The sequence below is a fragment of the Accipiter gentilis genome, chromosome 35, assembly GCF_929443795.1.
Source record: "Accipiter gentilis chromosome 35, bAccGen1.1, whole genome shotgun sequence".
NCBI lineage: Eukaryota > Metazoa > Chordata > Aves > Accipitriformes > Accipitridae > Astur > Astur gentilis.
The window spans coordinates 5,601,808-5,611,807 of NC_064914.1; positions in this window are offsets into that span (position 1 = coordinate 5,601,808).

Consider the following 10,000-nt stretch of genomic DNA (forward strand, 5'->3'; position numbering starts at 1 on the left):
CACCCGGTACTCCGGGTTAGGACCGTTCCCCCCACCCGGTACTCCGGGTGTAGGCTTGGTACCCCTACCGGTGCTCCGGGGTACGCCTGCTGTCCCTACAGGCGCGCGGGGTTAGACCCGCCCTCCCTACCTGAACCCCCCCCCGGGGTAGGCCCGGTATCCCTACCCGATGCTCCAGGGTGGATGGCGTCCCTACCTGATCCTCCGGGGTTGCAGCGGTACCCCTACCGGTGCTCCGGGGTACGCCCGCTGTCCCTACAGGCGCTCCGGGGTAGGCCTGGCCACCCTACCTGACCCTCTGGGGGCCAGCCTGGTATCCCTACTGGTGCTCCCGGGTAGACCCGGTGTCCCTGGCTGGTCCTCCGGGCTAGGCCTGGCCTCCTTACCTGTGCCTCCGGGCAAAGCTGGCCACGCCGAGGGGTCGGCCTGCGCTGCCTGGCCGCGCTCCGGGCTGGTTGGTCCCGATTCGTTTGCTAAGACCGCTCCGTGATTCCACTTCTTGAAAACTTCTCATGTCCGACATCTCGTCCTTTAGCACGCTCGCTCGCTCGCTCGCTCGCTCGCGGGCGGGCACGCGTCAAAAACGTGAGAGCCCATCGTTACCCGCAGTCGGCGTACTCTATCGGTAAGGAATGACTTCTTCGGGAAGAGGCGGCGCCGACGCTGCGCTCTCGTCTCTGTACCGTACGAGTCGGTGGCCGTCGGGGTACCGCGTCCTACCGTCGGCGTGGGATTCGCTCCTAAACGAATACAGAGTAATCGATACGCGATGAATCGTCATCGATCGAAGTTGCTAACAGTTGAGGAGCAACGCTGGATCGTAACGTGTACGGATCGTTCCCTACCGACCGATTTAACGCGACGCGGCAATAGCCTTTCTGGCAGTTCATTAAACAGCTAACAAAACTCATTCCTTCACGCGCGCAAGGCCTGCATGCCTGCGTTAATCGCCAGGGAACGGATACGTACCTACGTCCGTCCGTACGTACCTACCAGCGGATCGTCGCGGATGGAATGCGACTCGACGAGTCGTAGCAAGTCGTACGAATCGCCGACTCCGAAGGTTCGATTGCGGCACTCCTTTAGGACCTTGCGACGCTCTTGGTCAACGTTAGCGTTCTCCGGCCCCTGCGTTATCGCGCCCCAATTGCTTATTAGACTTTTACGCCGCGTCAGTCTCACTCACCTCGTTGTCGCCCTTTGCTGTCGAGCGATGCTTACTCGTTCAGTCATTACCGAGGATGACGCGCGCACGCCTTCCCTAGGCCGGCTGCCGTTCCTCACCTGGCGCTCGTCTCTCGACCGACTTGTTTGCTTGCTACGCACGTGAGCTCGACCCGGCGGATGTTAATTCACTGCGGCAGAAGTCGGCCCGTGTCGCCCTGTCGAAAAACTATTAATCCACGCCTCAGTTACCGGAGGTTCGTTCATCCTTCCTTACCGGAAGTTCCTCAACCGGAGGCCCGGCGCTCGTCAGGTTCTATCAACAATTCGCGGGGAGCGACAGCTGAATCGCTGTCCTAAGCCGGCCCTGCCCCCGCCGGCCGGCCTCCCTGCAGACCACCCACCCGCCCCTGTCCCTGATGCGTTCTGCGTTAGGAAGCGCAACGCCCGCACCCCGTGCCTTTTTTCTTATCATTTCCTTATCTATTTATTTTCTCGGCCTTTCCTCCCCAGGCCCCCCCCCCCCCCTCGCCTTTTTTTAATTCTTGGTCTCGCCGTCAGGGCCCGCGGACCGGGCAGAGGTGGCGGCGGTCCCCGTCCCGTCCCGTCCCGTCCCGTCCGCCGTGGCGAGCCCGGCCGGCCCGCCGAAGGAGGGCAGGCGGCTGTAGAGCCTGGCGGGCGGCGGCCCTGCACCCTGTCTCTCCCGGGCTGGGCCTCTTCTCGATCCACCGACCTTCGAGCAAAAGCCGGTTCGTCCCGGTCGTCCGGCTCTGCCGTGACGGGCGGACGAGGGGTCGCGCGGCCCTCGCGCGTTCCCCGACCCTCGGTCGTGACCGGTACCTGATCGGGTCCCTCCCGGCTCGGAGGAGGAGGGGGCGGCGGCGGCGGCGGCGGCGGCGGCGGCGGCGGCGGCGGCCTCATCACTGGGCTACCTCCGCTGCTGCTTTCCCAGGGACGGGTCCGACCGGGAGCCGAGCCCATCGCCCGTAGGCAGGCACGGAGCGCAGGCCGGACGGCGAAGCGGCCGACCACCCGGGCTGTAACAGAGAAAGCGGCGTTAGCGACACCGTTGCAAATCTTTCTCATTTCCATCTGCGTGCGCGCCCGCGCCCCGCCAAAACAGGCCCCCGGCCAGAACGCCCACCGCCCGCCGCTGCAGCCGCTCACCCGCCCTTAGACACCCTCCACCCGCTGCCCCGCTCACAGTCGTGGGCTCAAAGAGCGCACGCGCGCACACCACCACCACCACTGCCGCCACCACCACCCCCACCACGCACACACACCCCCCCTTCGAAACAGGCCCCCGGGCTGACACCCCCCCCCCCCCACCCCCCCACCCCCCCCCCCGCACCCTTCCCCGGGCCCGCCGCTACGCAGACACACACCACACACACACGCCGCCGCCCCCCCCCCCCCCTTGCCTCGCAGTTCGCGCCGAGCCTCACTGCCCCCGCTCCCCCCTTCCGCCACCAGGTTTGCCGCCCCGGGGATGGAAGGCGGGAGACTTTAGGACCCTGCGGCGTCCCTGCCGGCTCCGTGCCCGGGCGGGAGGGGGGAGGCCCCGGTGCCGCGCCGTCTCTAACTCCCAGCTGCTGAGTCCCTCTCCTGCCGCACCCGTGGCCCCGCTCCCGCCTTCCTTTCTCAGTCAGCCACCCACTCGCCCTGCTGCACTCCTGCCCGCCCCCGCCGCGGGTGGAAAACTAAATGACCGGAGGGGGACGGGGACGGGGACGGGGACGGGGACGGGGACGTGGACGTGGGACAGAAGTAAGAAAAAAAAAAAAAACTCCAACCGATCCAAACAGAAGCCTTCTCCGAAAAGAGACACCATCCCCCCTCGCCAGCCTACCTCTGCGCCAGGCTCCCCGCCTGCTCGCCAGCCGCTCTCGCCCCGCTCTTTGCCAGCCTCCTTTCCCCGCCGCCGCTGCCGCCACGACTGAGCAGCGGACCGTTCCCGTGGCGGGAAACACCACAGTTTCCGCGGGCCCCGTTGCCGGGCTGCAGACCGCCCCACCCAGCCACCCGCCCCCCACCCCACCCCCGTCTCCGAGACGCCGGAGAGTCTGCGATCGGGAGGGGGCGGGGGCTGCACCTACAGGCTTGCAGGTCGGGGATTGCAGCGCGGGGAGGGAGGGGGAGCACAGCCGTGCAGGGGTGCGTCTATCTGTGTGCGCCTGCATCGCGATGTGTGTGTGTGTGTGTGTGCGTGCGTGTGTGTGTGCGCGCGTGTGCGCGCGCCTGTCGCGGGGGCGGGGGGTGGAGGGGTGGCGGTGCCAGCAGGATCGCAGATATGTATTCCACGGATTTACTTTCTTAAAAAAAGTAAAACGTCCAAAAAAAAAAAAAAGGCGGGGGGCGGGGGGTGGAGGGGTGGCGGTGCCAGCAGGATCGCAGATATGTATTCCACGGATTTACTTTCTTAAAAAAAGTAAAACGTCCAAAAAAAAAAAAAAATGCGGGGGGGGGGGGGGTGGCGGTGCCAGCAGGATCGCAGATATGTATTCCACGGATTTACTTTCTTAAAAAAAGTAAAACGTCCAAAAAAAAAAAAAAAATGCGGGGGGCGGGGGGGTGGCGGTGCCAGCAGGATCGCAGATATGTATTCCACGGATTTACTTTCTTAAAAAAAGTAAAACGTCCAAAAAAAAAAAAAAATGCGGGGGGCGGGGGGTGGCGGTGCCAGCAGGATCGCAGATATGTATTCCACGGATTTACTTTCTTAAAAAAAGTAAAACGTCCAAAAAAAAAAAAAAAAATGCGGGGGGCGGGGGGTGGCGGTGCCAGCAGGATCGCAGATATGTATTCCACGGATTTACTTTCTTAAAAAAAGTAAAACGTCCAAAAAAAAATAAAAAAATAAAAAAAAATGCGGGGGGCGGGGGGGGGCGGGGTGGCGGTGCCAGCAGGATCGCAGATATGTATTCCACGGATTTACTTTCTTAAAAAAAGTAAAACGTCCAAAAAAAAAAAAAATGCGGGGGGCGGGGGGTGGCGGTGCCAGCAGGATCGCAGATATGTATTCCACGGATTTACTTTCTTAAAAAAAGTAAAACGTCCCAAAAAAAAAAAAAAGGCGGGGGGCGGGGGGTGGAGGGGTGGCGGTGCCAGCAGGATCGCAGATATGTATTCCACGGATTTACTTTCTTAAAAAAAGTAAAACGTCCAAAAAAAAAAAAAAAAAAAAAAAAAAATGCGGGGGGCGGGGGGTGGAGGGGCGGCGGTGCCAGCAGGATCGCAGATATGTATTCCACGGATTTACTTTCTTAAAAAAAGTAAAACGTCCAAAAAAAAAAAAAAATGCGGGGGGCGGGGGGTGGCGGTGCCAGCAGGATCGCAGATATGTATTCCACGGATTTACTTTCTTAAAAAAAGTAAAACGTCCAAAAAAAAAAAAAAAGGCGGGGGGGGGGGGGTGGAGGGGTGGCGGTGCCAGCAGGATCGCAGATATGTATGCCACGGATTTACTTTCTTAAAAAAAGTAAAACGTCCAAAAAAAAAAAAAAATGCGGGGGGCGGGGGGTGGAGGGGTGGCGGTGCCAGCAGGATCGCAGATATGTATGCCACGGATTTACTTTCTTAAAAAAAGTAAAACGTCCCAAAAAAAAAATAAAAAAAAAAAAAAAAATGCGGGGGGCGGGGGGTGGCGGGGTGGCGGTGCCAGCAGGATCGCAGATATGTATTCCACGGATTTACTTTCTTAAAAAAAGTAAAACGTCCAAAAAAAAAAAAAATGCGGGGGGCGGGGGGGTGGCGGTGCCAGCAGGATCGCAGATATGTATTCCACGGATTTACTTTCTTAAAAAAAGTAAAACGTCCAAAAAAAACATAAAAAAAAAAAAAAAAATGCGGGGGGCGGGGGGTGGAGGGGTGGCGGTGCCAGCAGGATCGCAGATATGTATTCCATGGATTTACTTTCTTAAAAAAACTAAAACGTCCAAAAAAAAAAAAAAAAAAAAAAAAAGGGGGTGGGGGGTGGGGGGGGTGTTAAAAGCAGGACGCGGGCTGTTGCTGCCGGAGCGGCCGGTGAAAAGGACCGCCAGGTCTACCCGGCTCCGGAGGCCGTCTGCCAGGTCTACCCAGCTCCGGAGGCCGGCGCGGCCGCCGGCGGCGCCCGGAGGACGCGGGGTGTCGCTGCCGGAGCGGCCGGTGAAAAGGGCCGCCAGGTCTACCCGGCTCCGGAGGCCGGCTGCCAGGTCTACCCACCTCCGGAGGCTGCGCGGCCGCCGGCGGCGCCCGGAGGACGCGGGGTGTCGCTGCCGGAGCGGCCGGTGAAAAGGGCCGCCAGGTCTACCCGGCTCCGGAGGCCGGCTGCCAGGTCTACCCAGCTCCGGAGGCCGGCGCGGCCGCCGGCGGCGCCCGGAGGACGCGGGGTGTCGCTGCCGGAGCGGCCGGTGAAAAGGGCCGCCAGGTCTACCCGGCTCCGGAGGCCGGCTGCCAGGTCTACCCAGCTCCGGAGGCTGCGCGGCCGCCGGCGGCGCCCGGAGGACGCGGGGTGTCGCTGCCGGAGCGGCCGGTGAAAAGGGCCGCCAGGTCTACCCGGCTCCGGAGGCCGGCTGCCAGGTCTACCCAGCTCCGGAGGCCGGCTGCCAGGTCTACCCAGCTCCGGAGGCCGGCGCGTCCGCCGTCGGCGCCCGCAGGACGCGGGGTGTCGCTGCCGGAGCGGCCTGTGAAAAGGGCTGCCAGGTCTACCCGGTTCCGGAGGCCGGCTGCCAGGTCTACCCAGCTCCGGAGGCCGGCTGCCAGGTCTACCCGGTTCCGGAGGCCGGCTGCCAGGTCTACCCGGTTCCGGAGGCCGGCTGCCAGGTCTACCCGGCTCCGGAGGCCGGCGCGGCCGCCGGCGGCGCCCGGAGGACGCGGGGTGTCGCTGCCGGAGCGGCCGGTGAAAAGGGCCGCCAGGTCTACCTGGGTCCGGCGGTACTTAGCCGCATTTCGGGAGCTGGGAGGTAGACCTGATAGCCCCGCCGCTTCCACGGAGCTGGCGAAGGGGTCGCTGTTTTTCGCTGCCTCCAGTTACGTCATCGTAAAAGTCGGTGTCATTGGCCGGTCTCCCCGGTGGGCAGGCACGGCACTCTTGGAGCCGGCCGGGGGCGGGGGCGTGCTTTCCCGTATTATAGGAGCTAGTGGTAACGGGTGCACGGAGCAGCGCTAGTCAGCGGCTGCAAGGCCTGCGGCTCAGCCGGTGAAGTGGGGCCCTGGGCGGTCGTTGTGGTGGCGGCTTCCGTGGTGGCTCGGCTCCCTCTTTCGATGTCTTCGGCCTGTGTGTCCCATCGTTTTCCAAATATGCCAGACCGGTGCCTGCGAGGGTCTGGCAGGCTGCGGTGGCCGCTGACCCCGGGGTGCGAGAACTGTAAAGGTGGATTCTGCTGGGCAAAGCCCGGTGGCCGGCGGTGGCCACCGGCACTCGAACGCGGTAAGACCGGGTGGAACCGAACCTGCCTCGGCTTTCTCCCGGTTCGGAGGGCCCGATGATGGCAAAGGTGAGCGCTGGTATATGCGAGGGCAGCTGCCCGTGAGCGTCCAGCCCGCCACGGCCGCCGCCGGCTCCTGAGGGCCCGGTGATGGGTGGGCGAGGTGGCGGCACCTCGTCCTTTCTCTGGCCTTAAGCTGGAGTGGGCAGAGTGGCAGCTGGTTCCCGGTGGCCGGCAGCCGGATGCAGACGGCTGGGGGTTCTCGTGCGTGCCGCAGCTCCCCCCCAGCCCCCGAGGGCCCGGTGATGGCACAGGCGAGAGGCCGCAGTGCCTCGTCCTGTTTTTTGCCGGCATGAGCCATGTGTGGGCGGCCTGTGGTGTCCGGCTGGCCCCGGCTTGCCTGGTTGCAGGAGGGCTCGGTGGGAAAGGTCTGCGGCGTTTTTCCGGGTTAGAGGTGGCGGCACCTCATCGCGTTTTCTCTGGCCTTAAGCCGGAACCCATCCACGAATTGGGCAGAGCGTGAGCGGCGGCCGGCCCTGGTGGCCGGCAGCCGGATGCAGACGGCTGGGGGTTCTCGTGCGTGCCGCAGCTCCCCCCCCGCCCCCGAGGGCCCGGTGATGGCACAGGCGAGAGGCCGCAGTGCCTCGTCCTGTTTTTTGCCGGCATGAGCCATGTGTGGGCGGCCTGTGGTGTCCGGCTGGCCCCGGCTTGCCTGGTTGCAGGAGGGCTCGGTGGGAAAGGTCTGCGGCGTTTTTCCGGGTTAGAGGTGGCGGCACCTCATCGCGTTTTCTCTGGCCTTAAGCCGGAACCCATCCACGAATTGGGCAGAGCGTGAGCGGCGGCCGGCCCTGGTGGCCGGCAGCCGGATGCAGACGGCTGGGGGTTCTCGTGCGTGCCGCAGCTCCCCCCCAGCCCCCGAGGGCCCGGTGATGGCACAGGCGAGAGGCCGCAGTGCCTCGTCCTGTTTTTTGCCGGCATGAGCCATGTGTGGGCGGCCTGTGGTGTCCGGCTGGCCCCGGCTTGCCTGGTTGCAGGAGGGCTCGGTGGGAAAGGTCTGCGGCGTTTTTCCGGGTTAGAGGTGGCGGCACCTCATCGCGTTTTCTCTGGCCTTAAGCTGGGGGCCGCAAAGCGGTGAGAAAATTGCGGCTGTACCTGGTGGCTGGCAAGCCGAACGCAGGCGTCTGGGGTTGTCTAGCTTCCGTGGCATGCCCCCGGCCCTCAACACCCGTGCCGGGCATGGGTCCAGGTGCGTCCCCCCCCGATGGCATGCAGTTGCCTGCGGGGCGGGCAAAGACCGGCAGCCGGTGGTGGCTGTTGGCACTCGAACGCTGGAAGGGCTGGGGGTGTTGAGCCTGCCGTGGCCTTCTACCCTGTCCCGTTGGCCTCAGAAAAATCATTGTCTGGAGCGGGCGTGGCCCGTGGCACCTCCAGCTCCCTGATTTGACTGATCCAGACCCACAGGCAGCGCCTGCTGAGGCGTCCTCGGGTGCGTCGGAGAGCCTCCACGGCGGGCCGGCTCTGCCGGTGTTCAGGTCGTTGGAGCAACCCTCGCAGGCGTTGCCCTCTCACTCGCACGCAGAGCCCCCGCGCCTGCCGTCCGCCCTCCTCCGGGTGGCGGCGGGTGCGAGCGGCCGTCGTTGTCCCAGGACTCGTGGCCGTGGGGCCTCCGCTCCTTCCCCGTCTCCCTTCCCTTACTGATCGATGAGGCGTTTAGGGCGCGTCGGAGGGGCTTCCCGGCGGGCCGGCTCTGCCGGTGTTCAGGCCGGCGTTGCACCTCTCCGCAGACGTTGCCCTCTCACTCGCACGCAGGGCCCCCGCGCCTGCCGTCCGCCCTCCTCCGGGTGGCGGCGGGTGCGAGCGGCCGTCGTTGTCCCAGGACTCGTGGCCGTGGGGCCTCCGCTCCTTCCCCGTCTCCCTTCCCTTACTGATCGATGAGGCGTTTAGGGCGCGTCGGAGGGGCTTCCCGGCGGGCCGGCTCTGCCGGTGTTCAGGCCGGCGTTGCACCTCTCCGCAGACGTTGCCCTCTCACTCGCACGCAGGGCCCCCGCGCCTGCCGTCCGCCCTCCTCCGGGTGGCGGCGGGTGCGAGCGGCCGTCGTTGTCCCAGGACTCGTGGCCGTGGGGCCTCCGCTCCTTCCCTGTCTCCCTTCCCTTACTGATCGATGAGGCGTTTAGGGCGCGTCGGAGGGGCTTCCCGGCGGGCCGGCTCTGCCGGTGTTCAGGCCGGCGTTGCACCTCTCCGCAGACGTTGCCCTCTCACTCGCACGCAGGGCCCCCGCGCCTGCCGTCCGCCCTCCTCCGGGTGGCGGCGGGTGCGAGCGGCCGTCGTTGTCCCAGGACCCGTGGCCGTGGGGCCTCCGCTCCTGCCTCGTTTGCCTTCCTTGCTGATCCGATGAGGCGTTTAGGGCGCGTCGGAGGGGCTTCCCGGCGGGCCGGCTCTGCCGGTGTTCAGGCCGGCGTTGCACCTCTCCGCAGACGTTGCCCTCTCACTCGCACGCAGGGCCCCCGCGCCTGCCGTCCGCCCTCCTCCGGGTGGCGGCGGGTGCGAGCGGCCGTCGTTGTCCCAGGACTCGTGGCCGTGGGGCCTCCGCTCCTTCCCCGTCTCCCTTCCCTTACTGATCGATGAGGCGTTTAGGGCGCGTCGGAGGGGCTTCCCGGCGGGCCGGCTCTGCCGGTGTTCAGGCCGGCGTTGCACCTCTCCGCAGACGTTGCCCTCTCACTCGCACGCAGGGCCCCCGCGCCTGCCGTCCGCCCTCCTCCGGGTGGCGGCGGGTGCGAGCGGCCGTCGTTGTCCCAGGACTCGTGGCCGTGGGGCCTCCGCTCCTTCCCCGTCTCCCTTCCCTTACTGATCGATGAGGCGTTTAGGGCGCGTCGGAGGGGCTTCCCGGCGGGCCGGCTCTGCCGGTGTTCAGGCCGGCGTTGCACCTCTCCGCAGACGTTGCCCTCTCACTCGCACGCAGGGCCCCCGCGCCTGCCGTCCGCCCTCCTCCGGGTGGCGGCGGGTGCGAGCGGCCGTCGTTGTCCCAGGACTCGTGGCCGTGGGGCCTCCGCTCCTTCCCTGTCTCCCTTCCCTTACTGATCGATGAGGCGTTTAGGGCGCGTCGGAGGGGCTTCCCGGCGGGCCGGCTCTGCCGGTGTTCAGGCCGGCGTTGCACCTCTCCGCAGACGTTGCCCTCTCACTCGCACGCAGGGCCCCCGCGCCTGCCGTCCGCCCTCCTCCGGGTGGCGGCGGGTGCGAGCGGCCGTCGTTGTCCCAGGACCCGTGGCCGTGGGGCCTCCGCTCCTGCCTCGTTTGCCTTCCTTGCTGATCCGATGAGGCGTTTAGGGCGCGTCGGAGGGGCTTCCCGGCGGGCCGGCTCTGCCGGTGTTCAGGCCGGCGTTGCACCTCTCCGCAGACGTTGCCCTCTCACTCGCACGCAGGGCCCCCGC